The sequence below is a fragment of the Cupressus sempervirens genome, chromosome 9 (genome assembly GCF_028749045.1).
Source record: "Cupressus sempervirens isolate cs-2001-9-10 chromosome 9, ASM2874904v1, whole genome shotgun sequence".
Classification (NCBI taxonomy): Eukaryota; Viridiplantae; Streptophyta; class Pinopsida; order Cupressales; family Cupressaceae; genus Cupressus; species Cupressus sempervirens.
Window position 1 is genome coordinate 93860570 of NC_143126.1, and position 17862 is coordinate 93878431.

The window sequence follows — 17862 nt, forward strand, 5'->3', positions numbered from 1 at the left end:
GTAACCAAACTTTCAGGAGGCATAACTTTTGAACCGTAGCTCTGATTGACGAATCGTTTACATTTTCGAAAAGCTCTCAAAGCGCTCTATAGCCCTGTGGACAAGCTTTGCTCATCTCCCATTTTTTTGCCCTTTTCGAGGTCATTTAATGCCCCTAACCTGACTTTGAAGCATTCTTAAGAGGTCTCCAAAACCCGAAAAACTGCAATAACTTTCAAACCATGGGGCCTTTTGACCTGATTCTTTTTCTGGAATGCTCTAAATCACAATTACATTCATCTAGCCAATTCACACCTTCTAGGTCACCAAAATGATGGCCAAATTGCATGCTCCTATTTTTTCAGAATTTTCTAGCACGCTGATAGTTGAACTGTGAGAGTTGGAACCTTTATTTGACCCAAATGGGTGTCCAAAAATGAAAAGACATGAAATAGAAACTAAGTCTAAGTACATTTTTTGGGTGACACAGGATTGCCCTTATACCTCTGGATGCTCCTGCATCAGACACCCATGGTAGATTGAAAAGTGACCCTGTCACTTTATGAATGGTAGAAGAAATCCCAAATGGGAAACCTCAGCTGCTGAAATCCAAGTTGAGTCCTTGATCGATCGTCCTTTCCATTTGACCAAATACTCTTCATACTGCCTGTTTCTGGTACTCCTACCCACACGATGATCTAGAATGTCTTCTATCTCCTCCTTAGAAGCAGGAATTGGACATGGCTCTAACACCAGATTCTCATCTGCACCATCATCATGATACTCTGTTAAATCTGCAATGTTGAAAATGGGAGAAATGTGAATACCATCTGGCAGCTCCATCTCATATGCATTTCCTGAGTCATGTTTCTTCAAAATTTTGTAGGGGCCAAATTTCTTCATTTTCAGCTTGTTGTAAGTACCGGCTGGAAATCTTTCTTTTCGTAAGTGCACCATGACTAGATCCCCTACTTGGAATTATTTATGTCTTCTCCTTTGATCAGCCCTAGCTTTATACTCTTGATTCATTTTGGTAATGTGTGCTTGAACCTCCTCATGTAGACGCTTGATATGTTCAGCAAATTCCTCAGCTTCAGCACTTGTCTTCTCCCCTTGTTCTATCTTCCTCAATTCTAGTGCAGTCCTTGGGCTATTCCCATATACAATTTGGAATGGTGATTTTTCAGTACTTCTATTTATAGAGTTATTGTAAGCAAACTCTGCTTGTGGTAGAATCAAATCCCATCCCTTGGGCTTATCCCCAACTAAACATCTTAGCAAATTACTCAGACTTCTGTTTACCACTTCTGTTTGGCCGTCAGTCTGCAGGTGATGCGTGGAACTGAATTTTAGGTCTGTTCTCAATTTTTTCCACAATGTCCTCCAGAAATACCCCAAAAATTTAGTGTCTCTATCAGAAACTATGCTCCTTGGAAGACCATATAGTCTTACCACCTCTTTAAAAAACAAGTCTGCAATATGGATAGCATCATGAGTTTTGTGGCATGGAATGAAATGTGCCATTTTGGAGAACCTATCAACCACCACGAATACTGAGTCATTACCCCTTTGTGTCCTTGGCAATCCAAGAACAAAATCCATACTTATGTCCTCCCATGACCTTGATAGAACAACTAATGGCTGATATAGGCCAGTATTGTGACTAAACCCCTTGGTAACTTGACAAACCTGAAAACTCTGTACAAACTTCTTCACATCCTGTGAAATTTGAAGCCAAAAATAATGTTCTCTAAGAATGGCAATGGTCTTATCTCGACCAAAATGTCCTACCATCTCTCCACTGTGTTTCTCCTTAATCAAATTTTCCCTCATGGAACTTTTTGGAATGTACAATTGACTACCCTTGAACAACATGCCATCCTGAATCAGATAGTCTAACCACTTGGTTCTATCTACAGCAACAGGTTCTTTACAAGCTTTTCATGCTTCAGCAAAATTAGGATCCTCAGGGTACAAATTCTTGAGTTCATCAAACCCAACTAATTCAACTTGCATTACTGTAAGTAACAACTGTCTCCTACTTAGTGCATCTGCAACCCTGTTAGATTTTCCACTTCTATGCTTCAACACAAATGTATAACTCTGCAAGAACTCTACCCACTTCATATGCCTCTAATTCAATTTACCTTGGCTATTTAGGTACTATAATGCCTGATGATCAGTATACAAAACAAATTCCTTTGGTAATAAATAATGCCTCCGTTTCTTTAAGGCCTAAACTATTGCATAGAACTCTTGATCATAAACAGAATACTTCTTCTTTACATCATTCAATTTTTCACTAAAATATGCAATAGGCTTACCTTCTTGGCTTAATACAGCCCCAATAGCGCTGCCACTGGCATCAAAATCTACCTGAAAAACCTTTCTAAAATTTGGAAGTGCCAACAAAGGTTGTTCTGTTACCTTCTTCTTCAGCAATTCAAAACTTCTCGTAGCTGCTACAGTCCATTTGAACTCTTTTCTATCCCCTCTTATTGTATCAGTTAGGGGTGCACATATGCCACTAAAATTCTTAATAAACTTCTTATAAAAACTAACCAGACCATGAAATGATCTTACCTCAGTAGCATACCTTGGAGTAGGCCATTCCAAGATGGCTTTTACCTTCTCTGGATCCATTTTGAGACCTTCAGGTGATATAACAAACCCCAAATAGACTAACTCCCTTTTTGCAAAGATACACTTCTTTAGATTAATTAACAGTTTCTCTTCCCTTAGCCTTTCAAGGACACTATGAATATGCAATAAATGTTCTTCCAAAATCTTGCTGAAAATTAAAATATCATCCAAATAGAGAATAACAAATTTTTCCAAGAACTTCTTAAGTACCTCATTCATGAGCCGCATGAAGGTGCTTGGGCGTTCGTCAATCCAAAGGGCATGACTAACCACTCATAAAGACCCTCCTTGGTCTTGAAGGCTATTTTCCACTCATCTCCTTCTTGAATCCATATCTGGTGATAACCACTCTTCAGATCTATCTTTGTGAAGTACTGAGCTCCACTCAAGCAATCCATAAGATCATCTATCCTTGGCAAAGGAAACCGGTACTTGATGGTTATCCTATTTATAGCTCGAGAATCTGTACACATCCTCCACTCTCCATCCTTCTTTGGTGCAAGTACTATAGGTACTGCACATGGACTCAGGCTCTCTCGAATCAAGCCCTTCCTCAACAACTCCTAAACCTGTCTATTTAACTCCTTTGTTTCAGTAGGAGTCATCCTGTGAGTAGCCTTGTTAGGAAAACTAGCTCCTGGAATCAGATCTATCTGATGACTGATTTGCCTTATTGGTGGCAATCCATCTGGAACATTATTAGAGATAATATCTCCAAACTCCCTTAGTAAATCTGAAACTTCAAGTGATATTTCACTACTACCTTCTTTATCTTTCCTAGGAATCAAAGCATAGCACATATGCTGATGTTTCATGCCATCTAAAAACTTCCTTCCATCAACAAGACAAATCCTAGCACTGCTACATACCTTTTCACCTTCCTTTTTCATGGGCTTCAATTTGTGGCGAACTCCATCCTTTTTCAGAGAGTATGTGTTTGCATGTCCATCATGCACTGCATGTCTATCAAACTGCCATGGTCTACCCAACAATAGATGGCAAACATCCATCGAAATAACATCACAGAGAACTTCATCATGGTAACTCCCAATTTTGAATTTTACTAAACATTGTTCACTTACCAGGACCTTATGATCATCTTTTACCCAAGCAATCCGATAGGGCTGGGGATGTTTCTCCCTCTTGAGCTTCAGCTTAGAGACCATCTCTTCTGATACCAAGTTATCAGTGTTACCACCATCAATGATCACGTCACAACATTTATCCTCACACTTGCATCTGGTACGGAACAAAATCCTCCATTGTCCTGGTTCAATCTCATCACTTAGTAGGACTCTTTCATTTACCAAGGTCTCTCCTCTTTTTGCATCCTCTAAATGTGATGATTGTGCATCCTCATCCACATGAGCAACCCTAGCTTGGCCCTCAGCTCTCCTATCTATCCTTCCTTGTCGTTGAGGGCATTCAAAGGCATGATGACCTTCTTCATTGCAATGGAAACAGGTACCATGAAAGCCTCCTCTTCCTTGTCCATGTCCTCTACCTCTTCCTCTTTGATTTCCAAAGTCTTGATCATGGGAGCGGTTGAAACCCTCATTCCTCTGGTTCCTGCTAGTACCCACATCTTCATTTTTCTTTTGGGTTTCATTGCGGCCTCTAGATGATCTATCGCTTACCTTTCCTCCTTGACCGCGCCCTCTTTATCTTCCTTCAAACCTTTTATTTAGCTTCTCTTCAACTCGTAGGGCAAACTGGTATGCCTCTTCAACGCTGGTCATTCTTACCAGACTTAATTCCTCCTGGATGCTAGGTTGCAACCCACTGATATAATGAGCAACCTTCTCCTTATTTGCTTCTGCATGCCCTGCTCTAATCAAGAGTCGATAAAATTCTTCTGTATATTCTTGGACTGATTTTCCTGCTTGCTTTAACCCATGCATCTTCTTAAACAAATCAAGCTTGTAGTCCACAGGAATGAACTGCTTCTTCAATTTGTTCACCATGCGATTCCATCTTGTGATCTTCTCCTTTCCTCTTCTATTTCTTTCCAATTGAACCTCTTGCCACTAGATTTTGGCATGGTCTTTCAGTTTGGCCTTTGCAAACTTCACCCTATCTAGGTCCCTTATATCCTCATACTCAAAGTATTCTTCTAGTTCATTGATCCAATCGATCAACTCATCTGGTTTCAGATTTCCTGAAAAATACACCCACTTCAATTATAGGTCTTTTTTCAAACTTAGTAATGGCCCTAAAAAGACTTTCCTCTGCATGATTCAAAACTTCCCTGTCAAATTCCCCTTTTGGTCCCATTACTTCTTCTTCATTGTCATCCTCACTGTCGTCACCTACGACAACATTTGCTCCTCTACGGAGCTCCTCTTGCAATGCCTGCACCTGCTTTTGGAGGGCTCTAACCTCCTCAGGATTAATAGCTCTGGCCTTTCCGCCACACTCTCTTCGTGGAGGCATCTTCTAACTCAAACTCACAACCACATAGTCCTAGTGCAAACTGCCTCACAGTCGGCGCTCTGTCTACACACTCAAAAAATAGCTCTGATACCACTTGATGGAGACATAACCCAAGAACAGAATGGACGCAACAGAAAAGGGAAAATTATATTAACTGAGAAAATGAGCTAACACAAATAGTACAGAGAAAATAAACTTCAGAACATGCCCTAAGGGCTTACAATAGCATAAATCTGGAGATAAGTTCTCCTTTCAATACCTCCTCTTGAACTCCACCCCGAACTGTCTTTTACAATGCCAGAAATCTCCTTTAATAGACCCCGGAAGGTTAAGGACTAGGAGTACATTCTAGAAAGTGCTAGTAGGCATCCACCAACCAAATAGAAGGTTCCAGAAGCTGTGTTAGAAGTCGGTGCAAATCTAGAAGAATCCAGAAACGGTAACCGAACTTTCGGGAGGCATAACTTTTGAACCGTAGCTCCGATTGACGAACTGTTTACATTTTCGAAAAGCTCTCAAAGCACTCTATAGCCCTGTGGATAAGCCACGTTGGTCCCCCATTTTTTGACCCTTTTCAAGGTCATTTAATGCCTCTAACCTGACTTTGAAGCATTCTTTGAAGGTCTCCAAAATTCGAAAAACTGCAATAACTTTCAAATAGTGGGGCCTTTTGACCTGATTCTTTTTCTGAAATGCTCTAAATCACAATTACATTCATCTGCCTAATTCACACCTTTCAGGTCACCAAAATGATGGTCAAATTGCATGCTCCTATTTTTTTGAGATTTTCTAGCATGCTGATAGTTGAACTGTGAGAGTTGGAACCTTTATTTGACCCAAATGGGTGTCCAAAAATGAAAAGACATGAAACAGAAACTAAGTCTAAGTACATTTTTTGCGTGACACAGGATTGCCCTTATACCTTTGGATGCTCCTGTATCAGAAAATCTCTCTTTATGACTGAACTTCACCTTTAATCCTGATCGCTGATTGAAATTGATCTCAACCATTGATGAATTCTGTAGTGTCTGCTCCTAGTTCGCATTTTTGTTATCATTGTTGAACTCTTTTAGAGCTAGTTTTATGTTGTTGGTTAGCAACATTCTTTTGAGATTATCAGATATTGTGCTATGGATTCAGTTTATTATGTGATAAGATTACTTAGACTCTACATTTCATGTATGCACGATGATTATTTTTAGTATTTGTAGTTATTAATGATGATTAGCAAGATGATTTATTATCATATGTGTTTTCTTATGGATACTTACCCCATACTTGCATGTGTATGGTGTGTGTGTTTGCTTTGCGTGGTTGCTTTTGTATGGCGTGTCTGATGTGGTTAAGGAAGGGAGTCGTAGTCACCTGCTAATCGGGATCTACACGATGCACCACTTCTTGCCATTGCTTGTTTAGTTTAGTATATATTGTGCTTGTACATGTGTAATTTTTATGCAAGTTGCAGGTACCGGGTATTGACTTCCCTAAATTGCCAGGATGAGCGTACCCTATCACATTATCTCAATGATAAGAGAGGGGAGATAAATTTTCAAGTCCAAATCCCAACTCTTTAAGCCATTTTTTCTAATTGGAAAATTAGGACAAGTATCCGAGTTGAGTACCCTCTAAATGCGTTGGATAGCATAATTCGTGATTTAAACCTTTGGTTTGATTTTGTATGTATCTTGGTTATGATGGGTTTTCATATTTTTTACCTTGTGAGTCTTTGATGTATTTTTTATTAATTAAGCCTAATTAAAAGATTTAATTAATGGTTTAATTAAATGAAAAATTAATATGGTATTTTAATATTTATTTTATTTAATTAATTGAAAAATTAATTAAATAAAACAATTAAATGTGAAGATAAAAGTTTAAAGTTTAAATTTGAAATGTGACAACATTTATTTTAATAATAATATATTTGGAGCTCATTTTTAAATAAATGACTAAATAATAATATTATTAAATCTAACAAATATTTTAGCAATTAAGTTTTGGAAAACAAAATTTAAAAGTGGACAATATATTAAAATTATTAAAAGATTCTAGATTTCATGTGCTTCAAATATAAATATATTAAGATTAAAAAGTGGAATTATAAAAGTTACTGCATGAGATTTAATAGATAAATAAATTAAATTAGAAAAAGTAAAAGTAAATATTAAATTAATTAATGTGCATTATTTTAATATTTGCTCACATAGGAGTTGGCAAATTCTCAAAAGTTGTCATATAGACAACACGAGAGTTTGCACTCTAAGAATGCACAAGTTGTCTACACTTAGAAGTTAGCATTTTATTTAAGCACATGGTGTCTACAACCTTAAGACTCATCTAGAAGGTTGGAGAAGACCCATGTTTGGTTGTCATGCTTATCTTCTAGTTGTTTCTAGAGATAGTTTAGATGCATCTTAGAGGCTTTTAAATAGAAGCTCTCCTAGTGTGTTTGGACAAGCTTAATGGAAGCTACAAGTGGAATGGAAGCTACAAGCTACAAGCTTCAAGCTAAAATGGAAGCTTCAAGCTTACATGCATTGGAGAAGCTCATATGCTCGTATGTTTCTACATGTTTCTATACTTCTTCTAGTACTTCTAGTCACTTGGAGGTTTTGGTTGGCTTGGATCTTGGAAGAATTACGAATGATAGAGAAGGAATGGATTTTCTATGGACTTCTGAAGCATGACAAAATTAGCATCAGTGTCCAAGTGCACTTGTGATATTCGCATACTCTCTTTGCACTATTTCTCTTCCTATCTTCATCATGTTTGTTATATGTGTCTGAATACTCTCTGTGATTGAATTTATAATTGAAATTAGAATCTAGATATGTATTTATTTGGTTGCAAAAGAAAACAATAGAAAATCCTAGTTCCAAATAAGAAAGAATTAGATCTATCGAGTTTGGATTCGAATTAGAATCAAATTGATAAATAGATTTGAAGAGGGTTTTTAAATCTATAGTCAAATCTATTTAAAAATTAATAATTAAATTTAGAGAACAATTATTATAAGAAGAAATTCTTAATTCATCACAAACTGCCCTGTCGTTGCCCCTTGGATAGACCCAAACTCAGTCATTCATAATTTTTTATTGTGATTGAATTTATTCAATCGCTCTAGTCAGATGTGGCGCAACTTGGCCCTCTCCAACATATTTTAATTTCAGCCCAATCCAATGGTTCATTATGGAGATATGGCCGTCGTACTGGGACTGTTTTATTCAATGACAGATATTTCTCCATTTCCCATAACCAAGAGTTCTTTATGCTTAAACTTCACAAAAATAATATATCAAAGCATGGAATGAATTAAGATATTATTGCAATCTTCCCTTAGTAGAATCTTATTAATATGCATTAGTTTTATATGATTTATTATCTAATCTAATTAAATCAAATTTAATTAAAATTAGTTAATAGTAGAAGAAGTGTAAATAATTATTAGTCAATCTAAGTAAATAGATTTTTAAATGAGAGAAAATTAAAAGAAAAGAGATTTTAATATAGTTTATATAGTGAACTTTTTTATAATGTATATTGAATACTATTTAATATATAGAGTTGTTTAATGAAGATGATAATGTTAAGAATTTGGAGATTATTCATGTTAAAATCTACAATGAGTCTTATTGGTTTGTGATAGAGATCTTTTCAAACAATGTTTATATAGACAAAATATTATTAAAACAATTAAAAAATGGAGTCTAATGATTGATTTTAATATTGATTAAATAATTGTAAGATGATAATTTATATTATGTTGATTTAAATTTAAAAACTCTGAATGATATTGAATTAAGACTGAATTATTATGTTATTGGTTAAAACGTTTAAATACCTTAATGAAGTTAAGAGTTAGCCAAATATTAACTAATGAGTTTATAGAAGGATTCTATAGATTGAGTATTTATAGTTTGAGGAGTTTATTATTTATTAATATTTGTAAGGACTAGCGAACTATTAATAAATAATGGCTTAAATAGATATCAACAAATTTGATTAGAGTTAATCTAGTGGAGATTATTTATTGATTGAAGTTTTGTAAAAGATAATAATTTTTGGAGTTGGATTATAATTGATTTAAATCAATTAATATTCAATGAGTTGTCAATATAATTATATTATGCAATAGAGTTTTAACTTGAAATGATTATCATTAATACAAAATCGTTAAGAAAGATGGATATAGTCATTATGGATAAGATTTCCAAAATAACTTGTTAATATTATTATTATTAAAATATTAATATTTGTGTATTAGATTGAAGTTGACTTTGACGTACAAACTATTGTTAGTCAACTAATACTCATTGGGTTGATGGTTTGTTGTGAAATTATTAATTAAATCAATTAACTAGAGCTAATTGGATTTAATTAATAATTAAGTTATGTAATAGAGATTTAATTAATATAATTCTTTTAATGAGATTGTAGAAATATTGATATCAAGTTGATAAGTCTTATTCTAATGACTTGAATAATAACTTATATTTTAACAGTTATTAGTGACGATTTAATTAATGATTAAGAGGCTTAAGTGTTAGAGATACTTAATTAAGTTTTAACCATTTAAATGTTAAAACCATTTAAATGTTAATGGATCATGGATTGTGTTTCTATGTTAATTGATCACTTTAATAAAGTTATATTCTTCTTATTCAAAGATTGATAATTGGTTCTTTTATAATTTAACAAATAATGATCCTTGATTTATGTTAGAAGTTGAAGTAACATTAAAGAAGAGTTGATTAGAATATGGATCTTGGTCAAATAAAGTGAACAATTTAATTAAAAGTCAATGATGATCAGTTTAGTGAACATATATCTTTGAGTTATTCTTAGAATGTAATTCTTAATAATGGAAGGATAATGCTATCGGAGAACAATTGGGATGACTTGTAGGTCAAATGATGAAACTTAAGAAACTTGAAGTATATTTGCAAATAAAGAACTCAAAACCCCTACACATTATTAAACTCTGTGAATTTAGTAAACCAAAACATGTGTTTGCATCATATTTTCTATATGCTTCTTGTTTTGGGTTTTGATTTGATTAGTGTTGACCAATCCTAAGTTGTTACCAGAGGCTCAGGAGTTATGAGATGTGATGGCATGTTGATTTTATTTAGTCTCGATCTTTATAAGCCAACCATGGTAATGTGATCGTATGCTCTATGAAATATTTGTATTTGTTCATCAGTCTTCATATGTGAAGCTGAGATGTATGAGACACATGAGCTAATCATTTTTGAGTCATCAATTAGTTATCCTTGGTTTACTTTCTAGTCACCATGATGGGACTAAAATGTGAATTTATTTCTTGATGATGTCATGTTGTGACATGTTTGACTCAACCATTTTGGAGTCTTCGATCAGTATGATTTTGAGAACCATTTATCTTGAGATATATTTTGGTTATTGAGAACTAATGGATATTTTTTATTATCAGTGATGCCTTCAGTTGCCAATAGAGAATTGTTATGGTCATGATTTTCTATGGATGCTTTTTCAGATGCTCATGGAGATTTGATGATTCTTATCTTGGTGATTTGATGATTCTTATTGTGGATATTTGATGCTTTTATCATGGATATTTGATGATTCTTTTTATGAATTATCTTTTAGTATTTTTACAGTCGCTTGTACAGGACTGTGGTGATTTTATGATTCCATGAGCTTAGGGTAGGTAATCTATTTGTAGTGTCAAGAAATGGCTTGCAATGGGGGTCGGGGCCCTAAGTGGCTGCCAGGGTAACTCATTATAAGTTTTGTTAATAAGTGATAACATTTACACACTAAATGGGAATTAAATGAACCTAAAAAGATAATTGTTTTGATGTTCTCAACCATGCCTTGAGCGCTTGTACAGGCTAGTATGGGAGTAGTGAGAACGCATGGTTGTGACCATGCATTTTGTAGTATGCCTCATCAGTATGAGAGGATACTAGTGGTCGCATGAGATCAGTATGGATCTGTGGAGTTTAGCTAACTACCAGGGTAACTTGTACGTGATAAATGCGATGAAACTTTTCCGCTTGCAGAGTAGGTTTCCTACATGTCATTGTTGTGCCTCTAGGAATTAGATGTCGATTTTGTGTGTGTTAGAACCTTTGAGTTAGTATACTTTTAGGATTCCTAGACTTAGAAAGTAATTATACTTTGTGTTTTTGATAGCCTATTTGGGACTTGAGATTATCTCCTCAACACGGTGGGAGTGGACCACTTACGTACCATGCGATCGGGTGGTAGTGTTTTTCCACTCTTATCATTTGAGATCCATTGAGACACCGTGGCTGAGCATTCTTGGTTGATATTTATCTTCATTCTATTTTTCGATCATTATGATAGATGATAAACCTTAAGATGGATGTATTTACTGGTATGTTTCTTATATTGGTGATTTGCATATGTTAGATGTTGTTATCTGATGCTTATATTTGCATGTCAGATTACTTTCTGCATATGTTAGGAGTGACATTCTTACTATGTTTATACCAATGATCTCTTCGATGCTTTGGAATGTTACGCACGAAGGGATGGCTAGGATTCACGATGGTCTAATGATGCTATTAACGGTTGGGAGGAACCGTGCACTTAGTTATTTATGTTTGTGATATATGGTTATCTTTTATGATAGATGTTTATATCTTTTGTGATGTTGTATCATGTATGACATGTGATTTTATTTACTTTAATTGCATCATGGATTAATATTGGATGTTGATGTACTTTATTTAAATGGATGATTATTGTTTTAAGCTTTTCATACCTTGTAACATGCACAGTGGATGATTGAGAAATTTAAAATGTAATTACAAAAGGACACGTGTATATTGTTTAATAATGTTGGATCTATCATTGTTATTTTATAAGGATGTGATGTTAGATGAATAGTTAGTTTAGATGTGATTCAACGTTAGGGGATCCATGAAGAATGTAATCTGTTATGTTATGTTATGTTTACTTTCATTTGATTTGTTTCTATTACTTCCACAAGTGTTGTGAATGGTTTATATTTCATGTTTTTATTAAAAAAATTGTTTGGTAAATTTAGTGAAATTCTTTGGATCCCTTAGCGGGGCATTACAAATTCTCGGAAAGTCTATTTAAGAGACCATCATCTCTTCATTTTGAAAGGTTGAATGAGAATTTGCATCGAATTGTTGCTAGAATTCATACTCACATTTGCTCATATTCACATACACAAAGATCAAGTTTCACCAACAGTTGACCAGATTTAACCACAGTTGCCTTGAGTTGACTAGTTTTGATTTTTTTTTTGAAATTATTTAATTAAATGGAATACTTACTTCTAATTAATTAAACAAAGTTATTTAATTAAATGAGAAGCCATTCCTAATTAATTAAATGAAGTTATTTAATTAAATAAGAAAATTGTCTCTAATTAAATAAAGATTACTTAATTAAATAGAAAAGGTAATTATGAGAGCATACCTCATTTTATTAAATTAAATATATCAACAAAATCTCTCTTCAGTTCAAAAAGCAAAATTTCCAGTTCACTATTGATAAAAAAATGAGTTAAATCAGTTAACTCCTTTTTTTACTCAAATTGAATCAGTTAACTCTTTATTTTACTAAAATTAAATCTGTTAACTCCCTTTAATTTGGAAATCTCCCTTTATGACTGAACTTCACCATTAATCTTGACCGCGTATTGAAATCGATCTCAACCGTTGATGAATTTCAGGAAAGTCTATTTAAAAGACCCACATCTCTTCATTTTGAAAGGTTGAATGAGAATTTGCATCGAATTGTTGCTGGAATTCATACTCACATTTGCTCATATTCACATACGCAAAGATCAAGTTTGACCAAAAGTTGACCAGATTTAACCACGGTTGACTTGAGTTGACTAGTTTCGAAAAGAATTTTGAAATAATTAAACAAAATTATTTAATTAAATAGAGTACTTACTTCTAATTAATTAAACAAAGTTATTTAATTAAATGAGAAGCCATTCCTTATTAATTAAATAAAGTTCTTTAAATAAAATAAGAAAAGTGTCTCTAATTAATTAAAGATTACTTAATTAAATAGAAAAATTAATTATGAGAGCATATCTCATTTTATTAAATTAAATATCTCAACAAAATCTCATTTCAGTTCAACAAGGGAAATTTTCAGTTCACTATAGATCAAAAATTAGTTAAATCAGTTAACTCTTTTTTCTACTCAAATTCAATCAGTTAACTCCTTATTTTACTGAAATTAAATCTGTTTACTCCCCTTAATTTGAAAATCTTCTTTTATGACAGAACTTCACCTTTAATCCTGACCGCTGATTGAAATCGATCTCAACCGTTGATGAATTTCAAGAAAGTCTATTTAAGAGACCCTCATCTCTTCATTTTGAAAGGTTGAATGAGAATTTGCATTGAATTGTTACTGGAATTCATACTCACATTTTCTCATATTCACATACGCAAAGATCAAGTTTGACCAAAAGTTGACCAGATTTAACCACGGTTGACTTGCGTTGACTAATTTCAGAAAAAAATTTGAAATAATTAAACGAAATTATTTAATTAAATGGAGTACTTACTTCTAATTAATTAAACAAAGTTATTTAATTAAATGAGAAGTCATTCCTAATTAATTAAATGAAGTTATTTAATTAAATAAGAAAAGTGTCTCCAATTAATTAAAAATAACTTAATTAAATAGAAAAAGTAATTATGAGAGCATATCTCATTTTATTAAATTAAATATCTCGAAAAAATCTCTCTTCAGTTCAAAAAGGGAAATTTTCAGCTCACTATTGATCAAAAATAAGTTAAATGAGTTAACTCCTTTTTCTACTCAAATTGAATTACTTAACTCCTTATTTTACTCAAATTAAATCTGTTAACTCCCTTTAATTTGGAAATCTCTCTTTATGACTGAACTTCACCTTTAATCCTGGCCGTTGATTGAAATCTATCTCAACCGTTGATGAATTCCAGGAAAGTCTATTTAAGAGACTCTCATCTCTTCATTTTGAAAGGTTGAAAGAAAATTTGCATCGAATTGTTGCTGGAATTCATACTCGCATTTGCTCATATTCACATATGCAAAGATCAAGTTTGACAAAAAGTTGACCATATTTAACCACGGTTCACTTGAGTTGACTAGTTTCAAAAATAATTTTGAAATAATTAAACAAAATTATTTAATTAAATGGAGTACTTACTTTTGATTAATTAAACAAAGTTATTTAATTAAATGATAAGTCATTCCTAATTAATTAATTAAAGTTATTTAATTAATTAAGAAACGTGTCTCTAATTAATTAAAGATTACTTAATTAAATAGAAAAAGTAATTATGAGAGCATAACTCATTTTATTAAATAAAATATCTCAACAAAATCTCTCTTAAGTTCAAAAAGGGAAATTTTCAGTTCACTATTCATCAAAAATGAATTAAATCAGTTAATTATTTTTTTCTACTCAAATTGAATCATTTAGCTCTTTATTTTACTCAAATTAAATCTATTAACTCTCTTTAATTTGAAAATCTCTCTTTATGACAGAACTTCACATTTAATCCTGACTGCTGATTGAAATCGATCTCAACCGTTGATGAATTCCAGGAAAGTCTATTTAAGAGACCCTCATCTCTTCATTTTGAAAGGTTGAATGAGAATTTGCATTGACTTGTTGCTGGAATTCATACTCACATTTGCTCATATTCACATACGCAAAGATCAAGTTTGACCAAAAGTTGACTAGATTTAACCACGGTTGACTTGAGTTGACTAGTTTTGAAAGAAAAATTGAAATAATTAAATGAAATTATTTAATTAAATCGAGTACTTACTTCTAATTAATTAAACAAAGTTATTTAATAAAATGAGAAGCCATTCCTAATTAATTAAATGAAGTTATTTAATTAAATAAAAAAAGTGTCTCTAATTAATTAAATAGAAAAAGTAATCATGAGAGCATATCTCAATTTGTTAAATTAAATATCTCAACAAAATCTCTCTTCAGTTAAAAAAAGGAAATTTTTAGTTCACTATTAATAAAAAATGAGTTAAATCAGTTAACTCTTTTTTTTACTGAAATTGAATCAGTTAACTCCTTATTTTACTCAAATTAAATCTGTTAACTCCCTTTAATTTGGAAATCTCTCTTTATGACTGAACTTCACGTTTAATCCTGACCGTTGATTGAAATCTACCTCAACCATTGATGAATTCTAGAAAAGTTTATTTAAGAAACCCTCATCTCTTCATTTTGAAAAGTTGAATGAAAATTTGCATCGAATTGTTGAAGGAATTCATACTCGCATTTGCTCATATTCACATACGCAAAGATCAAATTTGACCAAAAGTTGACCATATTTAACCACGGTTCACTTGAGTTGACTAGTTTCGAAAAGAATTTTGAAATAATTAAACAAAATTATTTAATTAAATGGAGTACTTACTTCTAATTAATTAAAAAAAGTTATTTAATTAAATGATAAGTCATTCCTAATTAATTAATTAAAGTTATTTAATTAAATAAGAAAAGTGTTTCTAATTAATTAAAGATTACTTAATTAAATAGAAAAAGTAATTATGAGAGCATATCTCATTTTATTAAATTAAATATTTCAACAAAATCTCTCTTAAGTTCAAAAAGGGAAATTTCTAGTTCATTACTCATACAAAATGAGTTAAATCAGTTAATTTCTTTTTTCTACTCAAATTGAATCAGTTAACTCTTTATTTTACTCAAATTAAATCTATTAACTCCCTTTAATTTGAAAATCTTCCTTTATGACTGAACTTCACCTTTAATCCTGACTGCTGATTGAAATCCATCTCGACCGTTGATGAATTCCAGGAAAGTCTATTTAAGAGACCCTCATCTCTTCATTTTTATAGGTTGAATGAGAATTTGCATTGAATTGTTGCTGGAATTCATACTCACATTTGCTCATATTCACATACGCAAAGATAAAGAATGACCAAAAGTTGACCAGATTTAACTATGGTTGACTTGAGTTGACTAGTTTCGAAAAGAATTTTGAAATAATTAAACGAAATTATTTAATTAAATGGAGTACTTACTTTTAGTTAATTAAATAAAGTTATTTAATTAAATGAGAAGCTATTCCTAATTAATGAAATGAAGTTATTTAATTAAATAAGAAAAATTCCTTTAATTAATTAAAGATTACTTAATTAAATAGAAAAAGTAATTATGAAAGCATATCTCATTTTATTAAATTAAATATCTCAACAAAATCTCTGTTCAGTTCTAAAAAGAAAATTTTTAGTTCACTAGTAATAAAAAAATGAGTTAAATTAGTTAACTCTTTTTTCTACACAAATTGAATCAGTTAACTCCTTATTTTACTCAAATTAAATCTGTTAACTCCCTTTAGTTTGGAAATCTCTCTTTATGACTGAACTTCACCTTTAATCATGACCGCTGATTGAAATCGATCTCAACCGTTAATGAATTCTCGGAAAGTCTATTTAAGAGACTCTCATCTCTTCATTTTGAAAGGTTGAATGAGATTTTGCATCGAATTGTTGCTAGAATTCATACTCACATTTGCTTATATTCACATACACAAAGATCAAGTTTGACCAAAAGTTGACCAGATTTAACCAAGGCTGACTTGAGTTGATTAGTTTTGAAAAGAATTTTGAAATAATTAAATGAAATTATTTAATTACATGGAGTACTTACTTTTAATTAATTAAACAAAGTTATTTAATTGAATTAGAAGCCATTCCTAATTAATTAAATAAAGTTATTTAATTAAATAAGAAAAGTGTCTCTAAGTAATTATGAGAGCATATCTCATTTTATTAAATTAAATATCTCAACAAAATCTCTTTTCATTTAAAAAAGAGAAATTTTCAATTCACTATTGATCAAAAATGAGTTAAATTAGTTAACTACTTTTTCTACTCAAATTGAATCAGTTAACTCCTTATTTTACTGAAATTAAATCTGTTATCTCACTTTAATTTGTAAATCTTCTTTTATGATTGAACTTCACCTTTCATACTAACTGCTGATTGAAATCGATCTCAACCATTGATGAATTCGAAGAAAGTCTATTTAAGAGACCCTCATCTCTTCATTTTGAAAGGTTGAATGAGAATTTGCATCGAATTGTTGTTGGAATTCATACTCACATTTCCTCATATTCACATACGCACAGATCAAGTTTGACCAAAAGTTGACCAGATTTAACCACAGTTGACTTGAGTTGATTAGTTTCGAAAAAAATTTGAAATAATTAAACGAAATTATGTAATAAATCGAGTACTTACTTCTAATTAATTAAACAAAGTTATTTAATTAAATGAGAAGCCATTCTTAATTAATTAAATGAAGTTATTTAATTAAATAAGAAAATTGTCTCTAATTAATTAAAGATTATTTAATTAAATAGAAAAAGTAATTATGAAAACATATCTTATTTTATTAAATTAAATATCTCAACAAAATCTCTCTTCAGTACAAAAAAGGAAATTTCTAGTTCACTATTGATAAAAAATGAGTTAAATCAGTTAACTCCTTTTCCTACTCAAATTGAATGAGTTAACTCCTTATTTTACTCAAATTAAATCTGTTAACTCCCTTTAATTTGAAAATCTTCCTTTATGACCGAACTTCACCATTAACCCTGAAATAATTAAACAAAATTATTTAATTAAATTGAGTACTTACTTCTAATTAATTAAACAAAGTTATTTAATTAAATGAGAAGTCATTCTTAATTAATTAATTGAATTTATTTAATTAAATAAGAAAAGTGTCTCTAATTAATTAAAGATTACTTAATTAAATAG